The sequence below is a fragment of the Dromaius novaehollandiae genome, chromosome 1, assembly GCF_036370855.1.
Source record: "Dromaius novaehollandiae isolate bDroNov1 chromosome 1, bDroNov1.hap1, whole genome shotgun sequence".
Lineage (NCBI taxonomy): Eukaryota > Metazoa > Chordata > Aves > Casuariiformes > Dromaiidae > Dromaius > Dromaius novaehollandiae.
Window position 1 is genome coordinate 67142560 of NC_088098.1, and position 23366 is coordinate 67165925.

The 23366-nt window shown below is 40.5% G+C and overlaps 1 protein-coding gene across 8 annotated transcripts in view; it reads right to left on the reverse strand.

The window, feature by feature from the left end:
* Positions 1 to 23366, reverse strand: part of EPS8 (EGFR pathway substrate 8, signaling adaptor) — a 138884-nt gene that overhangs the window by 89451 nt on the left and 26067 nt on the right. For 6 of the 8 annotated variants that reach the window (XM_064515543.1, XM_064515551.1, XM_064515569.1 and 3 more), the window contains one exon: positions 14243 to 14389. The exons of 1 other annotated variant lie outside the window; for it this stretch is intronic. The gene's annotated coding sequence lies outside the window, so the exon portion shown is untranslated. Of the gene's footprint in view, positions 1 to 11540; positions 11563 to 14242; positions 14390 to 23366 lie in introns of those variants that run through there. One more of the 8 variants, XM_064515564.1, reaches the window with a different exon arrangement.

The following is a 23366-nucleotide window of genomic DNA, read 5'->3' on the forward strand; positions in this document are numbered from 1 at the left end:
TTTTTTTTCCTTCCTCCTTTCCTCCTTCTACAGCTGACATAAAGCTGGTCCAGACCCTCATGCTTCATCTCCCAACTCCTTATTTCTTTCCAGTCTGCATCCACAGGAACCTAATGGGAGGGAAGCAAGTGTTGTGGACCCAGAGCCACTGCAAGGACTTTGCAGGCACTGCACACAGGCCAGAGCCCGAACCCAGTCCCACACTCATCCACACCAGCAGCAGGGGAGACTATGCTCCTTTCTGAAGGGCACACCATCTTCACCTCCCTCCCTCCCCAATTCCAGGCAGGACATGGCTACAGCTACATGTAACCCCTTAAAAAGCACTCCTCTTCCCTCCTCCCAAACTCAGAGAGTACCTTCAGTATCTACTGACAAAGTCCTAAGTAAAGGTTACACCTGAAACCAATGATTGCACTAAGTCAACCGGAAAACAACACTCGAATGATCTGTTAGGCTACCAGAAAAGCACAAAGAGAAAAGGCTCCACATTCCCACTCACTATCACAAATGTTTAACTTGCTCCAAGCTCAGACAGAAGCTGCTCTAACAACAGCTGAGGACAGAGTGAAACAAAAGTGCATAAATAACTTTGGGACTTCACCTAGATCAGTGTTGATATCACTCTGTAGCAGCTTAGAGAGGTCTGAGTGCAGAATCATTTCTGCACATGATCTTTACAACAGATACCTTGGTTCCTATTTAAAATAAGTTTCTTTTACATAAGGAAAACAATGACTCAAGAAAGATGCATCTCATTCTCTCTTTCAACTGGATTCACTGTGATTCATTAATTCACATCTCAGTGTTTCATTTTTCCAACCTGCACAAACTGGAAAGGTCCCTGCTTGTCTTCAATAAAGGCATGGCATGGAGCTTGTCCTTCACTGGTTATGGCATTTCTGGATGCAATTTAGTACAGAAACATTAATTTAGTACAGCCAGCAGAACAAATAATTCTTCAAAATAAAATTCAGTTTGATACATATACCAGTAAAAAAACAATTTTCCCAGATCAGATTTAAGCCAAATTCTTTCACTCATACAAAACTCAAAGTTATTTGCCATAGCATCTACTTGAGAGTCTACACATTGCTTCTACTATGTTTCAGCATATAATAAGGCAAAGAGGCGATGTGTTTCATTACTTTGGGGACAAAATCCAAATGGTTAGACAGGATATCCTCAGCATTAAGGTTGTGGACTCACAGCTAAGATCAGCCTGAGCTGGACAGTATTTTGTCAGCAAACCAAACAGAAGCGTGTAGACCTTGTAGTTTAGTGTCAGAAAAGTAACTCCAAAGAAAGCTGTGATTATTACATTTTCAGCATCTAAGAGTAATCAGATTCTGCAGTTTTAAAAAGTATTGGTGATATTAATGCTTTAAGTTCTCCTGAAAGTCTTCTTTGACAACACACTTTACTGCTAATTAGCTTGAGTGGTTAAAGGGCCAGTCTAATATTCATCAATGCTGTATGCCACATAATATTTGCTTACATACTTTGACAAATGACAATCAAAATACTCTGTTAAATCCTCAAATAGCAAATAATACATTCTTCCAAAGCTCCACCTTAGGTAAAAATATTTTAACCACAGAGCAGGCATGACTGACACTTCAGGTGTTGCTTTACCTCTTCCCTAGATGACAAATAACTTTGCATATCAGCAAATAGGTGTCATTTTTTCTGTGAGTTTAGGTATTTTGTCAAGTTCCTCACTGAGTTCTTCAAGAGCGTTAACCAAGATTCCTTTCATTTAATAAGTAAAAGTTTACCTTGTTTCTGTGCAACACCTATCCACTTACATTATAATTTTACAGTAGTGAATACTGCTGTAATAGGGAAGAGGAAGTGTGGCTACACCCAGTATCAGCGTTAGTTTATTTGAAGGAACCAGGAATTTAGTATTAAAAATTTAGATCACTGAGTATTTTGATGGAAGGAGCTTAACTTTACAAGGCAAATATCTAGACAATAAATGCAGTCTTTTCAAAAGCTACATGACCAAGGTCAATTTTATTATGCTGTGATAACATGAGCAATAAACACTTAAAATGCATACGTGCATACTAACTTACTGCCATTTTTTAAGCATGCAACTCAAGAATAAATACCAGGAAAAATGACAACTGAGATTTTCAAAGCAGAACAGAGAACATACAGAATTCCTAGTGAAAGTAATAGTAATTTCAGGGTTATATTTTCCAGTCTGCTTTGAAGAAGGGGCGGGGGGGGCAATGCATATATTTTGGAGCACTGCAAGATAACAAAAACTGAGCACATAAAAAAAAAATCACTGATGTGTATCATACCAAAATGCCATAACATCTCAACTGCACCTATTAAATCCCAAACAAACGTCCATCAAACTCATTTTCCACAGAGATTTTTGCAAGTGTCAGGAGCGTTATGTAATTATATATCATACATACAGCTTTCTAGGTACAGCACAAAGTTGATCTCACATTTTTTTTTTTTTTTAAATCAGTGACACACAGTCATGCCCTGTTATTTCAACAGCAACTGTAGCACGTAACACCTGAGTACAGAGCAATTCAGAGCAAAAAGTGTCAGGTTGTGCATACACTAGAAGCAACAGAAAATCAGACAGGACACACATAGCTTAAGTTTAGTTTTTCCAGGCCACACAGGTTTTAGGCACAAAGCGAAAGGACTAAAGGGCTGGTTAAAAAGAGTTGTAAACACTGACCTCACCTGAGTGTTATTGAGGCAAAGCACAGATTACTCAGCAACGGTTCAAACCAAAGGTGAAATATCATAATAGCAATAGACCTTACAGATTCTTCCCACTTACTTAGAATAACCCAAAGGATAAAAACATGAGCTTCAAAAGCAGTCTTTAAGAAAAGGTTATAAACAGTGCCTGAAATGTTTTGCTGATTTCGCTTGTTCAATAATCAAAGTTTCTCTGATGGCAAAGAAGTGAAGCAAGCCTAGCAGATGATCACACATGCATGGATACATGGAGCACCTAAAAAGAAAAAACTAGGAAGAGAGCACGGACAGGGATGGAGGACTGTGCCTTAACGTGCAGCCTCTTAAGTAATTGTACTTTCCATATTAATAATAAATAATACATTTTCAGATAAATATGCTTTTTAAAGTGATGGGGAAAAGACATCTTTATGAGTGAGGATGAGCAAGATGTCATTCAAAATGCCTTCAGTGGTGACACTGGAAAATTTTCCAAATTTTTCAGTTAATATTATCCAGTAAATAATGAACTACTTCAACATGAAATACTGCTTTTCACCTAAGAGACAATAATAAATAAGAGCTCTGGTTTGGATTTCCCTCAGCCTCCTCTTCTCCCAAGAAAAATAAGAATGAGAAACAATTTAACACCTATAGAAGAAATATTCTAAGTTTTGTAAAAGGCATACAAAAAAGATTAGTGAGAATGGTAATAAAAATGCTTTCCTGCAAGAAAGAAAAGTCAATAGCTTCATTTAAATGAAAGAACTGATGGACAAAAAATAAGAACGAACGAGCTCATCTGCGCAACACACAATCAACCATAATGACTCAAGTGTTTGACTCATTTGCTTTAATATTTTGCATTTGTTAGCAGCCAATACTTCATGCTTGGCCACATCATAAAGTAGATGATCTTTGTGACCTTTACTAAGAGTTTCAGAAAGATCAGTATGAAAACTGAAGCAGGAATGATAATCGAAACTGAAGTGATACCCTTTCTCATTATAAACCGAAACCGCATCCCTCCAAAGAGAGAGCTAACAGATTCCTGAAGCTTCTCGGAAACATGTTGTAATCCTGCTCAGCACAATTAGACAGGAATATACAGTTAACATGCAAGTTGTTAGGTAGATCAGACCCCAATTTACCAAGAGCATTCTCCTCTTTGTCCTAAATGCTATTCAGTTATATAAGACAAAATATAGACACAGCACCGTTATGCAGTGCAAATTTGCATAACCTGTATAAGACCCATACTGTAATAGCAAGGGCTCTTGCTAGAGTCATACAGAAAGGACATTGAAAAGAATGAAATCAGATGGATATCAGGAGCTTGATACCAAACAAGATGCCTTGCCACATGTCCAGCTTCAAAACAGAGCAGCATTCGCCATAAAACCCAGTTTTGCAGGTTTGCCTTGGTCTAACTGTGGAGCAACTGGGGAGTGAAATTTAAATTATGCCAGCAGGAAAGTGGATATTCTTTTAAATCAGAGTATGGCTCAGTCACTCATGCCCTGTCTTACTGAACGGTCCATGTGTTTGGATGAGCAATCACAAAGAGAACAGCAGCAGCAAACAGCCCAATGCCAGCGATGACAAGTGCGTGTGCTCTGAATGTTTCCTCTCCTTTAAAGAAAACACCAGATACTTCCCCAGGCAGCTAATTAGTGACTCAACATGTATTGTCCACGCAATACAAGAAAAGAGATGGCAGGATACAGGAAACGGTCACGTGCCTTTCTTCTCTTTAAAACACATACACACCATCTCAAGAGCATACAGCTATAACTCAAAATTTAGTTAGCTGCTGATCACTTCAAAGCAGCAACACCCAGTGGCTTCTCTGCAACCCCAAAACACTCATTCCACCAAAAAAGTAAAATGCTCTATTTCCAATTCATACCACCCAGCGCAATTTCACATAGTACAATTTTATTACAGTATGGTTTGACTATGGAAACAATGAAAGTATATTGGCTGAATGTAAGTTTGATAATTAAGTATCCAAAATGAAGGACAAATGAATGTTATCTTTAGCTCACCTTTACCTTACTGCTTGTAATACTATATTTAATACTACATGACAGAACGCTATTTGGTTACACAGTATACGTATACAATGCCTTTAGGGAACAAAATATATGAATAAATATCAAAGGCTTTTACCTCTAAACAAATCCTCCTAGATCCAGAGGAGAATACTAAAAAATGCTACATGGTTTATAATGGTCCATATTTCACCTTACTCATTGAAAGGATTTCAGAAAGAGTAAATTGACCTAAACAACTCATTTATAGCCTATATTGCATTAAGAAGAAATCCTGTAGGTTCAGACTAGGGCCTAAACATTATCGTAGTCTTATATTGTCTGTATATCAGCAGGATTTTCCATATACAATTTCAAAATAAATACAAAACGGAAGAAATTTCCACCTCCAAAGGATAGAAAAGAATATTTCAGATTCTGCTGTAACAGCTACAATATAAACTAAGGAGCCATAATAATGCCTGCATTGGATTACCTGCTAAGATTGTACTACATGCAAATTGGGTTGCTAGTAATTTCAAAATAGCTTGCTGTCTATTATATCTTCATTGGATCAACCATTACAATTTCAGCCCTTCACCAGGCATTGCAGTGATTCGCAGAGATTACAGAGCTCTTCAGTTAGCACTGCCTGTACCTTACGGGTTCACAGCTCTGTATTTCCAGGAACAAGCTATGACTGCAGACCAGGTAAAGAACATTTCTACAGCCTTGTATTAAAATGCAGTCCATAATCCCTGTCTTTCATACCTCATGCAATCAAAGGCTTTTTAACAGAAGGAGGTTTCTGAGCACATACTACCTGCAGTTTAGATACAGGGTAACCTTCGACTAAGTGCTAGAGGCAAGGAAGAGACAGCAGTTAGAACTTTCTTCTTCAGTTAATTCAGATTTAACATTGTTGCTTTTTTCTAATCCAGCTGAAGGAAACAAAAAAAATTCAGCCAGCTACTAAAACGTTACTCACAACAACTAATGAAAACACGAAGCAGCAGAAATTTAAAATTTTATACAGTACTAATGACACTCATGCTCATCAGAGATCCAGACACTAAACATTCAGCCACAGATTTTGACAGAAATACATTTTATGTCCAGTTTCAAGTGAGAAACTAAGAATGAAGATACAGAATACTAATCAGCATCTCTGCTTACAGAATATCATGGTGATGAAAAACCCATATTTAAAAACAGTTTTTAAAAGCTCAAGGAAAAGAACCTGTTTCTAAAGAATTAGCAGTGTCATCCTCCTCATCAGTACAGTCTAGACAAAATATTGAGAATTTCATTCATAATCCTCTTAGGCAGGTGGGTGTCTCTTCAGACCAATGTTGGGATGACACATCCGCTCGATGTACTCTGCCTATTCGTGCCCATTGTGGAGCAGGATGCTGGAGCTGCGTGGGCTGGTGACACACTCACATACACAAAACTTCTTCGCACAAACAATGCACCACACAAACACAAGTTTCTTCACAGGGACATGGCACCATACACTGTCTGGGCTTTGGGAAGCCAGCGCCTTTCACCGTGGCACGAAAGCGCTCTCCATGTTTGCCTCCACTTTATAAGTGGGAAGGGCAAGAAACATTTTCCCACCTCCTCTCCTGCCAAATCCCCCAGTTCAGGCCAAACTTGTGAATTTTGAGAAGTTCTGGACAGAACCCAGCCCTTCGCGGAGGCCTGAGCATGCACAGCAAGCGAGCCACACGAGAGCTCTGCTCTTCTCCTTCACCAGCTACAGCAGTTTGCTCAGGAAGGTTTTTCTTAGCTAGTCCCGTTCGCCAGCTGCAGAGGGACGCACCACCTATGGGCCGACACAACAAGGTTTTTCACTTGCTGGCTGCACACAGCTTTCACCCCTTCATAGGTTAAACGGTGAAGAACCGAATATTTAACTCTGTATCTGCAGCTAATTGACAGATTGCCTGTGTTTATAATCCAAAGCCCCAAGTGGATGTTCAGATGAGTACCAGATCTTAATAACTATTTAACTCTATTACGCATTTTAAAAAGAGATAACAAGATACTGTCAGTTCCAAAGCAGTTCCATTCCTCCGCTAAGTTCCCCGATTAATCACATGCAGGGAAAACAATGCACTTTCAGGGAAAAAAAAGAGCATGTATTGACTCCTCCTGCCAGCCATGTTTTCTTGACACAAGCCAACATCAATCAATGTCTTCACTCAAAGTGCAATTTTCACCGTCTCCATGTGGAACACGTTAATGAACCTCCACTAAAAAAAGAAAAAAAATCATATTTTATCAGGTACAGAGCAATAACAGACTCCAGGATACACAATGCTGCTTTTTATATGTTAAAAGAAAAAGCTAAGACATTTCTGTCTTACAGTAAAATAAAAGAAGCTTCTTTTCAAAGATACTGTACTGGCTTCAACTGACATAAAACACAAGTTTATAAAGCCAGAGGGCTGTTTTGTTTTGCTTTTTTCTCCCTTCTTTATGCTTCTGCCAACACTGAATTTAGTGTTAATTAAACTGCTGATCTGGCACATACAGTAGCAATGCAACAGTGCTGTAGCTGCACTGGTGACGGGCAACATCCAGAGACCACAGAGGAGAAAAGCAAAATGAGATGCCTCCACCATGGCCTCCCGCGTGGCCAAAGGAGTGAAAACAGCCCCTGCCTCCGTGCAGGGGCTCCTGCTGTCGAGGGGCTGCTGTGGCCACGCCAGCTACCTAGACAGCATCTCTCTGAATGCCTCCGCACCAAGCACCCACCAAAGTCGGAGACTGTGGCCGAGCCCCAAACCTAGAAATAAAGCGTGGTCCTCCTTTGATAAAATAAGAGAGTTTTGCAGTGGTAGAAGAGTTCTGAAGCATCGTTCTGCTCCTCCAAGTTGCCTTTTCTAAAGGGAAATTACATATGAAAATGATCGCATAGTAAACATACAGTATTTTGGTCAATAAGCTTCTATCAGCAGCAAACGTTTATCATATAAATATGTACAAACCAAAGCACAAGCCCAAAGCTCCCACTAACATCTTGGTAGCTAACAAACTGGGGAAAAGGCAGGCACTAAGTTACCCGTAAACAAGACCAAGAGTCTGCTGGGTTTCCTGTCTGCTCTGTAACCTCCAGAGACCATTACTAGGAAGTCCAAGCTTTTACATAAAATTATGAGAATAGTTAATGCCATCAAGTGATGAAGGCTCATTGAAGGGTCAGGATTAAAACAAAACAAAAAACACCCCCAAAAACCCCAACCCAAAACAATCCCCAACAGACAAGGAACAAGCACTTCCATTCCTCTCCCAACTTGTTTATACAACCTACATCTGAACACCTATCTGTATGTCAAATTAAAAATCCTGGGCCAACTGCTTGTAGTCACATAGCTCACCTCTCATCATGTTAAGCCATAGGAAACTCCAGGGGTATCCCAGAGCCCATCCAAGCCCATTTTCTTTTGATTTTTGACTTTTTGGGCAAACAGCACCCAGATAATCCTCTGGTGTCAGGTCCTCTGACAATGTGAAACTTGCAGTTCAGAGAGCCCACTGACAGCTGGATTCAATTTAAAGCATGACTGCAAACAGCTGCTGCTAATCACATATTTGTAAAGCGAACTCCTTCATCACAAAATATCTCAAAAGAACAAACTGAAACAGAACAAATGAATTTGAAGTAGTATGGTAGGTGCGGTGTTAGCTTTGGAGAACGTGCCAGTAAGTAAAAAATACAAATAGCAGTACAAATACTGCCCTTTTTGTAAATGCTGGCTCTACTCTATCAACTGCAGCTCCAAATTCTCAAAAATCCAGGAAGGGACCTTGAATAGCGTGTTAGAACACACAATTTAATATTTCTTTAGTGAAGGTGATTTTAACTAAATTAGCCACTAAAGGGAGCTGACACTGCTTCAGTTGTGCTGGTGAAAACTTCAAGATGACGTGCTTCACCAAACTGCTGGGGGGAGAGGAGGGTATTTCTCTGACTGCTCCAACTCATCAGGAAGTCCTGTCAGTTCCGCAAGGGTGCCACATGCTCTGCCGTGACCCACTCCATTTCCAAATACTGCAAGAGGCCCTAGTGCTATTAGCAAGTTTTCATCTTCCTCTTTGATCCTTCAGAATTGCTGCAGTCAAGAGCAATACAACCTTGGAAGTGTTTAGCCTCACAGATGAGGCCACCAGGAATTATTATTCCCATCTAGGAGACAGAGAGCTAACACAGAACTGAGCAACTCATGATTTTTTTTTTTTTTTTAGTGGGAATTGTGTAGCAAAAGCGGACATTTTAATTTCACTGTATTTGTCATGGTCAGTGGATCATCTCTGAGAGGCACAATTTTTCCTAGAATACTTTCTACAAGTTTTATGTACGATGTAGCTTCATAAACATTAGGAACAAGGGTAATACACAGGGAAGAAAGTGCTCCAAGAGCTGCCTCAGGTAGTAATTCATTGCTATTAGTTCCATAGGGTTTTCTTGTGGCAGGGGGGAAAGTACAGATCAGAAAAGTGGGATTCATATTTTGCTGAAAAGCATAACATTTCTCTAGTGTCTTGCTAGCTAGTCTCTCCTCCTCACCCTAGGAGCAATACCAGAAATCAAAAATGAATAAAATTTCCAAGACTTTCTTGAAGGCAATTCACTATGTAGAAGTGATGTTTATAATGTCACCTTCAGACCACTGTACCCTCAAAGTAGACTTGTACCAGTGAGACTTCACTAATACTTTAAAGCACATCTCAAAAATGCAAAATATTCATACATATTTAAGCTTGTTTTTGCAACGGTATGCAGCTGTTAGATCAGATTTTCACATCTCAACATGAAAAACACATAGTCTTATCTATTTTCAGCTGTAGTACTCTTGTATTTTATTGTAATATTTATCAATAAACAGAGGTTAGGAAGAAACAATACTAACCCCCGACAGGTTTTTTTTGGTCTCTCCCTCTCAAAAAAAAAAAAAAAGTATCATTTGCAATACTAGTATGGGTGGGTGGGGGGAATCTCATTCAACTAGGATTTCCCTTTTTCCTTTTACAGAGTGCCTTTGTCAGTGTATTTCCCTATCTACTACCCTTGCTCAGGTCTGGGTAGCATGACAAAGCTCAGGGCCACAAGCTTGCGCCAAAACGGCAGCAGCTTCCACTCCACACGATGGGGAAAAATCTCCTGCGTCGCGACCGTCCAGTAACAAAGTCGCACGACCAAGCACTCAGCAGATTAAGATTACGTCGAGAACTAACTCTAAGACAGCAGTTCTGTCATATAACTCATTTTGGGGGAACAGGCGGCTGCTGCCAGCATACACGCTTTGCAGCAGGGGCTAAAAGCCATGTGATCAGCAGTATTGTTTTATATGTAAGAAATCAGCCCAGCCTGCGCACTCGGGCTCGCACACCCTCTGCGAAGGCTATTCATCACCACAGCAACCTCTCCAAACAGAGGTAGAGGCCAACACAAACAGTCCCCGTCTTCCGACGAAAGCAGATGAAGGGTGCTCTCCGCCCGCACCCGGCAGGGGCTTGTTGGCTTGTTTTTACGTAATCAGATCTCATGTGCTAATTTAATTTTCATCAGCCCAGCACGCACGCCCAGAGCAGAGAACAGACACGTTTCCACATTCCATGAAAAAATTCTCCTATACCTCGAGTTAAAAGGACACTAGAAGAAGTGACTAATTTAGAAATCTTTCTAGCTAAGGGCTGGGCAAATGCCGTATGTCCTTACACATACGTACCATCACTTGCCCCACCTTCCCTGCACCCTTCCCTACATACTAGGAATGCAATCTGCATTTTACTTTACAATCTGCAAAATAAACACCCCACCTACAAACAAAAACCAAGCCTGTTTAGTGACTGCAGGCAACAGACCATTTCCCGTACGGAGGCCTGCCCCATTCCATCCCTCCTCTTTCTCTCCCACCACTCCTTTTGTTCACCTCCTCTTTCACTCCACAGGAGCTTAATGATTTTGGATAGGCTGAGAAAACCTGGCTGAGACAGTAAAATAACTGTGAATTCAGCGTAAATCAAAAGAATGGTGTCTCTTCGCTCCCCGAATCTGGACAGAACGGAGTAAAATCATTCCCTGAGTCACTTGAGAGAAGAGATTAAGATCATTTCTAAATCTCCACAGCTACAATGCAGAAGGAAAACCACCGTCTGTAATGACAAGCTGTCGACGCTCTGCTAGCAACGCGGCTCTCACTTGTGACACTGATCTGCAGCCTGCAGGGCCAGGCACGCGCGCACCAACACCCACACCGCATGCAGTGGCAGTGCTCCTGACACCCGGACCTCAGTGCTAGACCAAAGGCAAATCCCCCAGGCAAGCAGCTAGGTCTCGGATATCCAGGCGGGAGAACACCCTCTCTATCTTTTGGGTTTAAAAGATAGAGCAATCGAGCATTTTGAAACACAGAATTAGAAAACAATGGCTTTTAGGAATTTTGTTTTTTAAACACATAACTAAGGTGATAGAAGCAGATAACAGTAATCTTGTCAGAGCTTAAATCCACTTACTCCCATCAAGAAAGAAAAGGTTAGCTTTTGCTACAATGAAACCACCAGAAATACTCATCTAGCTCTAGCGACTCCATGGATCTAAGGAAAATTTATGCAAACAAGAGCATGTCTTGGTTTGGGTTTTTGTTTGTTCAAATCCACAGTTTAAGCTAATCTTTTCTTAAGTTTCAAAATACTCATTGATAGCTGATCATTAGTCACTTGCAGGCTTATGATGGTTTGCAATTTCATGGGGTGAAATAGAGGAGGATGTTCATTTACCTGATTCTAAAATATTTGCACCAGCCAATCACTTCAATATAACACTGCCCTGACACCAAGGGATGCCTATAATTAAGAAAAAGTACTATGTAAATACAAAAAACGGCAAACAATTTTGTATGTGAGAACTCAGGTTACAGATAGAGTTTAAAACTGCAGTTTCAGAAGAACACACTGCATTTGCAAGTAGCGAACAAGAACATAGGATTTAAAGCAAAGTGCAAAACACCATCTCACCCCAGCTGCAGGGCAACCTCTAGGTACAGCGCACTCAAAGGTCCATGCCCATGGTATTATCACAGCTCTTTCAGAAACAGAAAAACTGTATTTGAACTCACGCACATTTATAAGTGCGGCAATAAGGATGGGCCAAGGAGGGAGACAAACCTATCGAAACAGACATATTCATCACACAAGGCGATTTACGTCACAGCGCAATCACTACTTGACAATCACTACTTGACGTGATAAACGGGCGTTGGCTCACTCCATCTTTATTTGTACAACACATTTTTGGTCCCCCTTCCTGGTGATCTTGGTTTTCGAAAGAAGCCCCTGCGTACAATCAGAGATACCTTCCCACTCACTAAAGGTGAGCAAAGGTTTTTCTTCCTGCTCCCCCCATGCTGGCATTCAAAGCTGTGAGATAGCCTGCAACCACAGGTATGACAGGAAGCAAGTAGTCTTGAATCTGGGACCTTCCTGACCAAGACACAGACATATTTCCATTGAGCTGTAAGAGAATAATTTTATCTACACAAAATGAGGAGGCTTTTGTCAAAATCTGTGGTCTCTAACTTCTAATAACTGGTAACTAATAAATACTTACTGGTAAGAAAATACTCTTCTACCCGAGAGATAACAGTTTCAAATAAAAACACATGGCTTAATTACTACCTTGCTTTCTCTATTTCCATCCACCCTGAAAAATTAATTGCACCAATTTTAACAACTTTTTCCTCAAAAGCTGACAGAGTTAGCACTGAAGCTGTTACATTATTTAAGCTCTGGGGTTCAGAGCTCCCCGGTGGGGTAAAGTGACTGCGTACACCTTCAAGCGATCCCCAAGAGAGCAGCTGCTGTGCTTGAATTGAAGCGGGAAAAACAGTGGTAAATGAATGATGTGAACTTAGGGGCAGGTATCTTGCAACCTGCAAAAACACAATGGATACTTCGCCATAGCGCAAAATCGGGTATTCCAGACTTCCCATTATTTAAAACCTGCCGGTTTTAGCCAGTCTGTCAAACCATCGAACCTTGAAAAACATCGAGTTCCTTGTTCGGTCTTTGCTTCCTCCAGCATAAAGCCAGAATTACACTGAAAACTACAATGGCCTGAGAAATTATCAACCTCTGCTGCCAATCAGGTTCAGCTCCGTGCTGTATCAACCCCCAAGCTTTTGTTCAAACGTGCTGACGAACACTGTTAACAACAGGTTAAAAACCCGAGGGACTTGGACAAGAGCCCTGGGCTTATCTTTCCCTTCTCATACCCACCCTTACAAGGTGCTCCTTGTATCGTCTCAAGAAGAAAACTAAGTGGTTTTGCTTAAAGCCCCAATCGCGAAATCTGATATTATAGAAAGATCTATCTGATGCTGAGTTGTATTGTACTGACATTTTTGTGGGACTCTGTCCACCTACACAGGGTCTACTTCACCCAAACTGAGCTGCACAGAGGTGTTTGAATGATTAGCTATAGCTAAGGGCACATACTTTTATTTTTAATAGTGAATGTTTTTTACAGACCTGGCTGCATCTCATCAATAATAATTCCTTCGTGCAACACTACTGGGACAACAGTGGTTAGCCCAGCATGGTAGCGTCTTAAGCAAAGCAGGGTGCAAGGAGGTGCAAGGCAGTGCTTCACACATTTGCTCGCACAGAATCGCAGCATCTCGGCTGCTGGAAGCAGCAGATTGTTATTGTTTTATCAGGAAAAAAAAAATCCCAGATGGGAGAAACTGACTGGAAATCACCTTCCCCACCAAAAGAAGAAAAAGAAAAAAGTGCTAGCCATTATCTTTTGCAGAGGGGATATAGCTATCATTGAACTTAAGACAGACATCAGAGGTCAAAAAAAGCATACTCTTCTTTACAAAGCATCTTCAAAAGGCAGCTGGGCATGAAGTTTGTCTGCGCACACCCACTCGGAGATTTAAAAGAAAAAAAGGGACACAGCTACATAAAAGGCTTTGGAGAGTTTCGTTTTCCATTCAGCTGGAGCGAGGGTGTACAAGCGCACGCGCACATACACAGTCATTTTTAATCATCCCCATGCTGCCAAAAGCTAGTCACTACTGCTGTTATCAGAGCCCCACAGCTTGTATTTTCAGACTATGCAGCGTTAAGGCACAGGGTATAAAACCTCCTCTGATTAAAGAAAGCTCTCTGATACTAGCTAGTGCAACACACCTACTGCTCCAGATTGAAAGTCTGGTCTCACCAGGAAGTTACTCATTTGTGGGAGGGAGAGTAAAGAAAAAAGATCCATAAATATACAAACAAATAGGAAGGATTTCCTAAGATTAGCTGGCAACCTGGACCAGCCCCCTTTTGTCTAAGCTCATCAGTCACCCTTCTGGAAAAACAAGAAAGGCAATCAAATCCTCGCATCCTGAAACTTGCAGTTTGCTAGAAGCTGTCAGTTATTAAAGGCCGAGCGAGGGAGAAAGGAGCGTCGGCGTTCACATGCCACTCACCAGTGACCACTTATGCAGATGCCATGTGCCTGGGATGGGAACTGCAGCCTAGGTAGATGCTGTCCCTTCCACTGCTTGATCTGGCTCAAGTGGCTGACATCTCTCCAGGGGCGCTTTGAAGGGGGCTGCCCAAAAGGAAATTTTTCACTGGAAAAATAGAAAAGAAACAGGTTCAGCTTTGCAATTCCACTGAATGCCACCAGTTAGACTTGCTAAGGACTGACATTTAAAATCTGATTTCCCCTCAGTGTAACAGAGAAGGATATTTCCGGTTAGAGATCATCTGCTGCTTCCAGACATAAACTTCCTAAAATACCAATAGTATCAAAAAGAATTCATACGTATAGCTGACAGGAGCCTCACAGTCTGGATAGCTGCACAATATCCATCCTAAACCCTGCCTGCAAAGACAGTTTTGCCTGGATCTCTCCTCCAGGGTGCAGTGGCAAATTTATAAAGCGGTGGAGCTGACGCACTCAGCAGAGGCAAGAAGGCAGCAAAGCCAACAGGAACAAACTCCCTTATGGCCGAGCCTGCCCAAGGCAGACTTAGTGGAAATGTGCAGTGAGACCATAATCCCTTCAACCGGGATGAACAGCCGTCGCTCACCAAGCTGCGTGCCAGCACGTGCTTCCTCCAACAGTTTCGGGCTATCCATAGAGGACTCCATTGCAGGGAAAAATAGTGTTTTGTGATTGCACACGCAGCGTGGCGGATGCCGTCGCAGAGGTATGTGGGGCAGAGCAGGCATCCGTGTGCCACAGCTCCATGCGGGGCCATGAGCAGCCACCCAACCCCAACGGGAGACAGCACCACACGCTCATCCTGGGAGAAACCAAGGGCAGCTGAAGACACTCTCTACATGCCAGTGGGGCTGGAGCCGATGGGGAGTATGGGGAGGGAGGATGTGGGAAAGGGAGACTAATATGAAGAACAAGCCGAGAGGCAGAGGAGAGAGTAAATTTTGAAAGGGACGATTACAGGATTCTCCCACTTTCTCCACAAACGCTTGCTACCCCTCAACTTTGAATCTGACATTCAAGATTTCAGATGAGTTTAGTCCATCCAATTTTACTAAACCTGCCCTAATTATGGTTGTATGCTCTTATTATTTACACTCCTTGGGACATCATCTTGATATCATCCCAGTCCTGTGACTTCTACAGGAGGTTCCATCCACCATCACCCTTACAGAGCCAGCCTTGTAGTGATGTCTTCCATTTAAAGATAAATCTAATTAAAAATAATTTTAAAGTACAGATCAGTTTGATATAACAGAGAGCAGAGAATTGGGAAGAAGCAGTAACAAGTCAATACAGTAAAAGGGCAAGCAGCAATAGATCAGTTCAGTCTATCTGAATTGATCTGATAGTTGCGTATTCATATATGAAGTGGTATATTGAGATACTATGTATAGTGAACCTTATCAAATTGTTTACTAACATGATCAGATTACAGAGGCAGTTTATCTGGTGGCCAAATAATTTTGTCAAAAACTTGAAATTCCAATATACCAAGAGAAATGAGGCAATTAATGGTTTATTCACCAGGAAACCTTAGTTGAGGAAATTCCAACACATACTGAGGCATCATGGACTACTTCCCATTGAAATACCATTTTCCAGCCACTAGCATGTGTTCACTGCCCTTGGGCAAGACACTTCACCTCTCTACGCTCATTTTCTCCCTTGAAAAACATGGATAATGGTATCAACCTTCTTAATAAAATACTATGAGTGCAAACCGTGAAAAGCACTGGTGAGAGCCAGGTACTATTATTAGCACGTTCAGTGCCTACCAGTAGAAGTAAAAGAGGGCTGCTGCTGATTTCAGAAGAACCAAGACCAAACTGAAAAAGCAACATACCAAAAGAGCCTCCAGAGAAATCATGGGGAGACCTTTGTGTGCATGTGTCTCTCTCTCAAACAAAATAGCAAGAGGGCAGACTCAGCCACCTGAGGATATGGCAAAGAGGAAAAAGGGATACAGTAGTAAGTTACCTCTAAACCAAACAGGCTAATCTATAAAGCTCTGAGAAAGGGGAATAGGCTCAGCTATAATATTTACGCATACACACACAAACACACATGTGCATGCACACATTAAAAAGACAAAAAAAAAGACTACACCTCTTTTCCAATAGTAATTAGTGGCCTCTGTAGCTTCTTATGCAGAATTTAATTTTATTGAACAATGTGGAAGAGTTAAAGAATTCTGCTTAGAAAAAAAAGCACCAAATTCTAGTGTATTCATTATTTTAAAGCTCCTTAACTCCAATATTTGTGACAGATGTTGAGATTCTGCTTTGAAAGCCAGCAAAAAACAGGATCCCCCCTCCCCCACCAGATTTCACTGCTGAGTCTCAGAGCTCCTCCTTGCTAACGCAATTTCACTGCTTGCAGCCCTGGACATGAGTACAGTTAATGAATAATGACTGTGCAAACAAAATATCAGATAGTGATGGGAGGTGGAGGGAAGGGTGAAATAATTGTGCGGGTGGCTCAGATTGGATTTGGCATCAATTAGAAAAATTGATGCCTTCTTAATTATAGGAAAAAGGCTTTGCTAGAAAGATAAGAAACATGGTGATCAGTATTTTACTCTTTGTATTTAAATGCACAGAAGTGGAAAGTTGCAGAGTTTTTCTAATATAGCTTCTTGTCACAAATTACTTCCTAATATGTGTGCAAACCTTCACCTCACTTCAAAGTCATTACAGCAGAGATTTATTCAGATAGCATATATGTCTGCTTTTATCACCCTCTGGGAATATTACTTACTACAAGTAGGACTGCTCCTACAAGGTACAAGATAACTTTCATTTCCCTTCTGGTTAAGAGCTCAAGTCAATAGGCATTAAGGCCACTCAGGGAATCAATCCAATAACCTATCAACATCACTCAAGATCCCCTCTAATTGGTCCCACTGAATATGTTATCAAAAGAGGGCACTAGAGATTTCTCCCCGTTTGATTAAAGTTGCACAGCACATGTTTCATTCCCTGCTCTTATTCATAATTCCAGAAGCTCACGCCAAATTCTCACATGCAAGAAATGGCTAATACACCCACATGAAATGTACTGCCCTCACTACTCCTTTAGCTAGTGAGCCAAAGTAGCTTAATAATATCCCTAAAAAATTTAAAACAAAAATGAAAAGAACATCTCGCCACAAAGCTTATCTGGTTGCTCGAGAATGGCAGGCAAAGAAATATACCTCATAATCACGGATGTTTTACTGCTGCTCTGTACTTCTGTAGCTCTTCTCCAGTAATATCAACAAGCATACAAGTCATATTTACACGATCATTTCTACAACGAGATATAACCACACCACTTCTGAATAAGTACTATTTTATAAAAATGGCTTACTATCCTACAAATTACATACACCATTTATCTTCAGTTTTTTCACCAGTAGATCTCAACTAGTATTTAGAACATTTACTTATATTACCCACCTAAATCTGCAGATGTGACTTACAAAGGGAAAGCACAACTATACAAGACAGAATTTATCTAGGAAATAGGAACTGTGATACTTAATCTTGCAAAATGACCAAGAGATAATTTAAAGTAAGGTATCTACAAAGAACAGTATCTGTGCCAAAAGACTATTTGTATGGGTTTTGTAAAGAGGGGACAGAATGTTCTTTTCCAAAGAACCACAAAACAAACTTCCTGAACCAATGCAAGTTTTATTTTTGCTTGTATTTAATCCAAGTAAGTGCAGCCTAGCCAGACTTACTTTATAAGAGAGAGAAAAAAAAAAATCCAATTAATGTGCCATTGCCTTCTCTTGAAAAAGCGTGCGTGCGCACACACACACACCCCAGTAGTGAGTAAAAGAACCGGCTACCTGAACAGATCTAGCACCACTGCTGCTGTGTGAAGTTAATAATAGCCTGGAAGTCTGAGGTTCTTTTTACCATTATTTTTTAATCATTTATCCATAACACTCCGAACAGTTGTAATCAGCTCCTTTCTTCTCTAAGCCAGCCCACTGAAGCACCCTAGGAGATATGCAAAGTGAGAACATGGAGGTGAGAAACTCAGCATGCTCACAAGGTAAGGAAGCACGACAAAGAGCTTCAAGTCATCAGACACTGATTTACTTCACATAATATTTGTTCCTAACCATTTACGTCTGCCCTCTCGCAAAAAAAAATAACTTCAGCTCAGCTTTTACTTCCTCTTACCTTACAGAAGCTGATGGGTACATCCACAGGGAAAAGCTTCTTTGCAAGGCAAAGAGGAAAGCATTACCACTAAGGTCAAAAGAGACAACAGATCATTTAGTCTGATGTGTTTGTCTGTTTTTTGTCTGTTTAGCAATAGTAATGGATAAAAAAAATTGATATACACTCTCTCTCCACTAGGTGAAGACACCAAGCCTCAGACAAAGAAAATCAAAAAAAACCCCAATACTAATGTCAAATTCTACAAAAGTTCTGTTTATATGTGGCATTTGTGAAGGTTTCTTGACTAACAGAGAAATCCGCATTTTGCAGAATATTCAATGGAAAGCTACTTTCAAAAACACTACAAATACTATTTTTGCTACTAATACACCATAAACATATTTACCATACAAGTACAAATATCCATCTCTTTTCGGAGTCTCTTGAGCTAAGATGCTTGATCATTGTGCTAGCAATGGGCAGAATGCCAGAAGAGCTGGAACCTCCACAAAAATCATATATTAAAAAAAGACACTTGCTAAAATATTCAACAAAAGTATCATTTCAAAATGCTGCACTACAATCCTATTGCAGAAAATCATCCTAAGTAGACCAATAAAATACCTCTCAGAACACGGAAGGATATATGGGGGGAAGCTTTCAAAAGAAGAGTAAAAAGTCTGATAAAAGGGCAATAGAGGGACTTCAATAATTCAAGCCCCTACCGCAAAAATATTTCATGTTACTTATACTGGTAACAAAGTTTCTTAAATCTGAGTCAAACTTCTAAAAATTGTCCATCCTAAGTGCTGTAGAAGTTCAAGATTGCTATCCTTCCTAATTATTTTTATTTCTACTGGCCTTTGAATTTTTTTACCTTCCTTGGTCTGCCTGTACTTTCATGCCAGACTTAGTTTACGAATAGCTCACTGTTAGATGGTTTTAGAGCCTGTTTACTTGTCAGTATTTCCTTGTTTATTTTCTCCTTTTTGCCAGCTGCAGCTTCTTGCAGAGTGAACAGTGAAGTCTGTTTTACTTTCAGGTTCCTCCTGCCACAATGTTTGCATTGCAGATTCTGCAAGGAGCCGGTTTATCTGAAAACAAATTTTGCCATTTTTTAAAACAGGAAATAAATTATGGTAGGCTTAGGTTTAACGTAAGTTGTTTTCAAAAATCAAATTAGGTCTACTTCTGAATTTCAGCGTGCAAAAATTGTCAAATATTTTCGTATACAAGCTCTTAAGTCTCCCTAACAGAAAGGCAAACCTTGGTAACATTCCTAAACTTATCCTTTTTAAATTTAAATAAAGGTAAATTAACATTAAGAGTCCTCAGCTGTTAAGTCTCAGCCCTTCTGAAATCAATGGGCACTTGGTCTTATAATTCAATGGAGCCAGGATTTCTTGTTAGTGCTTCAAAAGACAAATCTCTCTCTTCACATATGTGTATACAGCAAACAAACAAAACTCACAGCAGCATGTTTTTCAGGAAGACTAGATTATTTTCTTCAAACACCATTGCAGACTTTAAAAAGAGGCATACGCAGAGTATCACAATGGGGAACATACACATGGATGTTCGTATCTGGAGCATAAACTGGTACCTTCCATTGTGAAATGCTCTTAAAAATTGTATCAGCTCTCAGACCTTCAACAAGGACTGACGCAGCTTAAAAGATTCGTGGGAAGCACCACATTGGGGATTGGAAAGGGCGTCTTATGTTACAACTGTCCTTTGTTTTTTGGAAGAGAGCAGGTGGCACAAGAAAGGAAAGTGTCTTTCCAGGTGATCTGAACGTGTTCAGCACACAGCTGCTCAAGCCTTGCTTTCCGGATTTACTGTGTTTGATGAGACTGGGAGAGCATTTTAAATACTGAGCCATGGCAGAGAGATTTTCCTTATGGCAAAAGCGGCTCAGTTGCCTGTTTCACCACGCAGAGAGTCTGCATTTCATCTGCACCATCCAAATGCATTTCATCATCTTTTATCCTACTATTGGCTTACAATGGGATACTGTTCATCACAGGTTTAAGAGCAGCAGACAGGTAACTATGCTAATTCTTCAAGCTGACCTTTTTGCTTAATTTTCAGTTCAGCAAAGAAAAAAGAAAGATAATTATCCTCAGAAGTAGAGAAACCACATGGATGTGCACAGACTGGCAAAACAGATCATCCGTCCTTTTTGTATCTCACCATTAGAGCCTAGGAAGAGCAAGACCTACCAAAATAACTGCAGGCCTCAGTAGCAAGGAAAGTGAACTTTCCAGGCTGCCTCCTATCAAGTCTTTCCTTTCCCAGGCCTCTCGTAAATGAGAGCCAAACCAATCCAGGCAACTGCCCCACTGTACCCTGAGCAGTGATGTTCCTTTAGATTATTTTAGAAAGGCAAAGCATGCTATACAAGTGACCAACATTCATACTTAAGAAACAAGGTAATTTACTTAGAAAATCATATTGATCATATTGTGCTTGTTTTGTGAGCCCTCTCGGGACTTGGAGGAATGAAGCCTAAAAGACTAAAAGGCAACTCCTTCAAAAAGAGAAGGATGGGGAAGCAGCATGAAGGAGCACTGGGTTACTAGACACTTTAGAAAACTCTCAGCCAAAAGGTGAATTATTGAATGTTTATCTCAACAGACTGTATAAATTCAGAACTATCTAATTATTGGCCCTTTCTGAACCTGATCCTTCCTAATTTTGCCACCACACTGAAATTGCATCATCAGGAAGTTCTTGTATCTTCTCTGTATATCAAGGAAAGCACAAACAAAGGTCAGGCAGCCTTTCGAAACTACCTCTTCAAATGAAAGCACACAGGCTTCCACACTGACATATCCACAGGTTCTGCCCTATGGCCATGACACTGATAAGAGTCATTTTAACCATGTGTTGTAATAAACCAGTTTTAGTCCCAGTTATTTAATCTTGGTAGCTGAGAAACAGAGGGTTTTTCCCCATCATGACATAATCAAAAGTTGGTTCCAAGATCTATTGAGACTTGGATACACAAAACATTTATCTCAAGTGCAGATACAGCACACCATATGAATGACCTTTGAAACAACTAAAACTTTCTATCAAGCTCTTATCAGTCTTTTCACACACAAGCATATCAATTCACATTGTTTATACTCAATAACAGAAGCAGATACTCTTCTTCAGTATGTGCTAACCTTTCTCTGAGAATCACAATCAGGTACAATATCAAGGTGTCTGGATGCCAAGATTTTTGATTCCTCTCCCTATTTTCTCAAACACTATTTCTTACCAATGTCTGTAAATTTATCCCTCATTAGAATCATTATGTTAAAGCTAACGTAGTCCACTGGGGTCAAAGCATTGCTGCTCACAAGTGATGTTTTCCAGTCCCTTCTGATACTGCCCATCAACGTAATAAAGCTTCTGCTCTCAGTCAAAGCAACTTGCTATGCAACTCAACAGCTAATGACTCTTTTTAACCCCTCAGTAGTACTGACAACCATTTTTGAACTCATTATCATCTTCCATATGACCTCCACTTCAGGAACTAATGGCTTATCAGAATTTGATGTTCTTTGTTGTATCTTGTGGCAAGTTAAATCACCCTAAAAATCAATAAAACTATGAAAAGCAAGACATGTAATAGCTTTTATTAGACCAGTAATGTAGTTGGGGGTAGGGGAAAAATAGAAAAAAACACAAAACAGCTTTCAAGCCTGCTATCAGGTCTAACAAAAAAAGCAGCAAATTCTTTCATCAAACCTGAAGGAAGGACTGGCCATCTAAAAGTCTGCCTACCATGCAACAAGGACAAGGTGGAAAGTTTCTTGGGGTCTGCTCTGCTGCTTCAGAAGAAAATGTAATGTTTCCAATAGAATATAACTACTAATCCCTATCAAAAAGAAATAGAACACAGCAAACACATTTTTATCGTATTTACCACTACCACTTCAGTTTCTCTATTGCAAGTTCTCATTGCACTAATACACATCAGCAGGAGCAATGCAACTCAGAGCAGGACTCTGGCCGTAACAGAGCTCTCAGTACTTTGGAGGACAGGAGTTCCATGAGTCCCTGGGCTAGATAGTCTTCTCAGAGCCTACAAAGGAGTAATAAATAGGACAACTCCTTTGCTGCAAGACAAGCTCCCCTAGCTCTGTTTCCTGGTGCCAAATGATGCCTAGGAACCTGTAAGAAGCCTTATAAGGGACAATTATAAAGTAATATTGCTTTAATAAATCTCTCTCCAATGGCTCCCCAGCCTGAGCTAAAAATCAGCTAGGAATCAGGTCTGACTTCCAGAAACAAACAACAAAAATGCAACCACTATTTACCTCTGTAAAGGTTTTTGTGCTAGTGCTTTTTTTTTTATTGAAGCCTACCGAAGGTCCTGGTTTCAGTAATGCCTTGAAGTAATGCCCTTCTACAAGCTAACATACTGTACAAAGAGGAAATCCTTATGTTTAAACATTTGAAGTGTCACCTTCCAACTTTTCTAAGCATCTCTCTTCCTCTGTTTTACAATTCAGGAACAGAAGGGTTTGTCCTTGATCTTATCCCCATCTTTCCGACTTCCTTGTATCATTTAATCTGTGCTATTATTTGTCCCCCTACTAAGGGGCAGGTCCTGCAACAGAGCATGTAGGTACAGAAGACTAACAAACATTCAAGAGCAGGACTTAGACAGACAGACAGACAGACAGACAGACAAACCTGTCATATATAAAAAAACCCAAACAACTTCCCCCTGACTCCCCCAATGCACACTCCAAATCTAAAAACCTTGCTTATATGGACACTTTTCCCTGTCTCTAATAAGCCATTTGCATATCCCTTCTATTTCCACATTATTTTTGCCTGGCGATTACAACCAAAACACAATAACCTAAAATAACGCTGCTAGATATAGTCACGGCCACACAGAATAAGGGCACAATCAAAAGTGGTGTATACCCCATCCAGAAA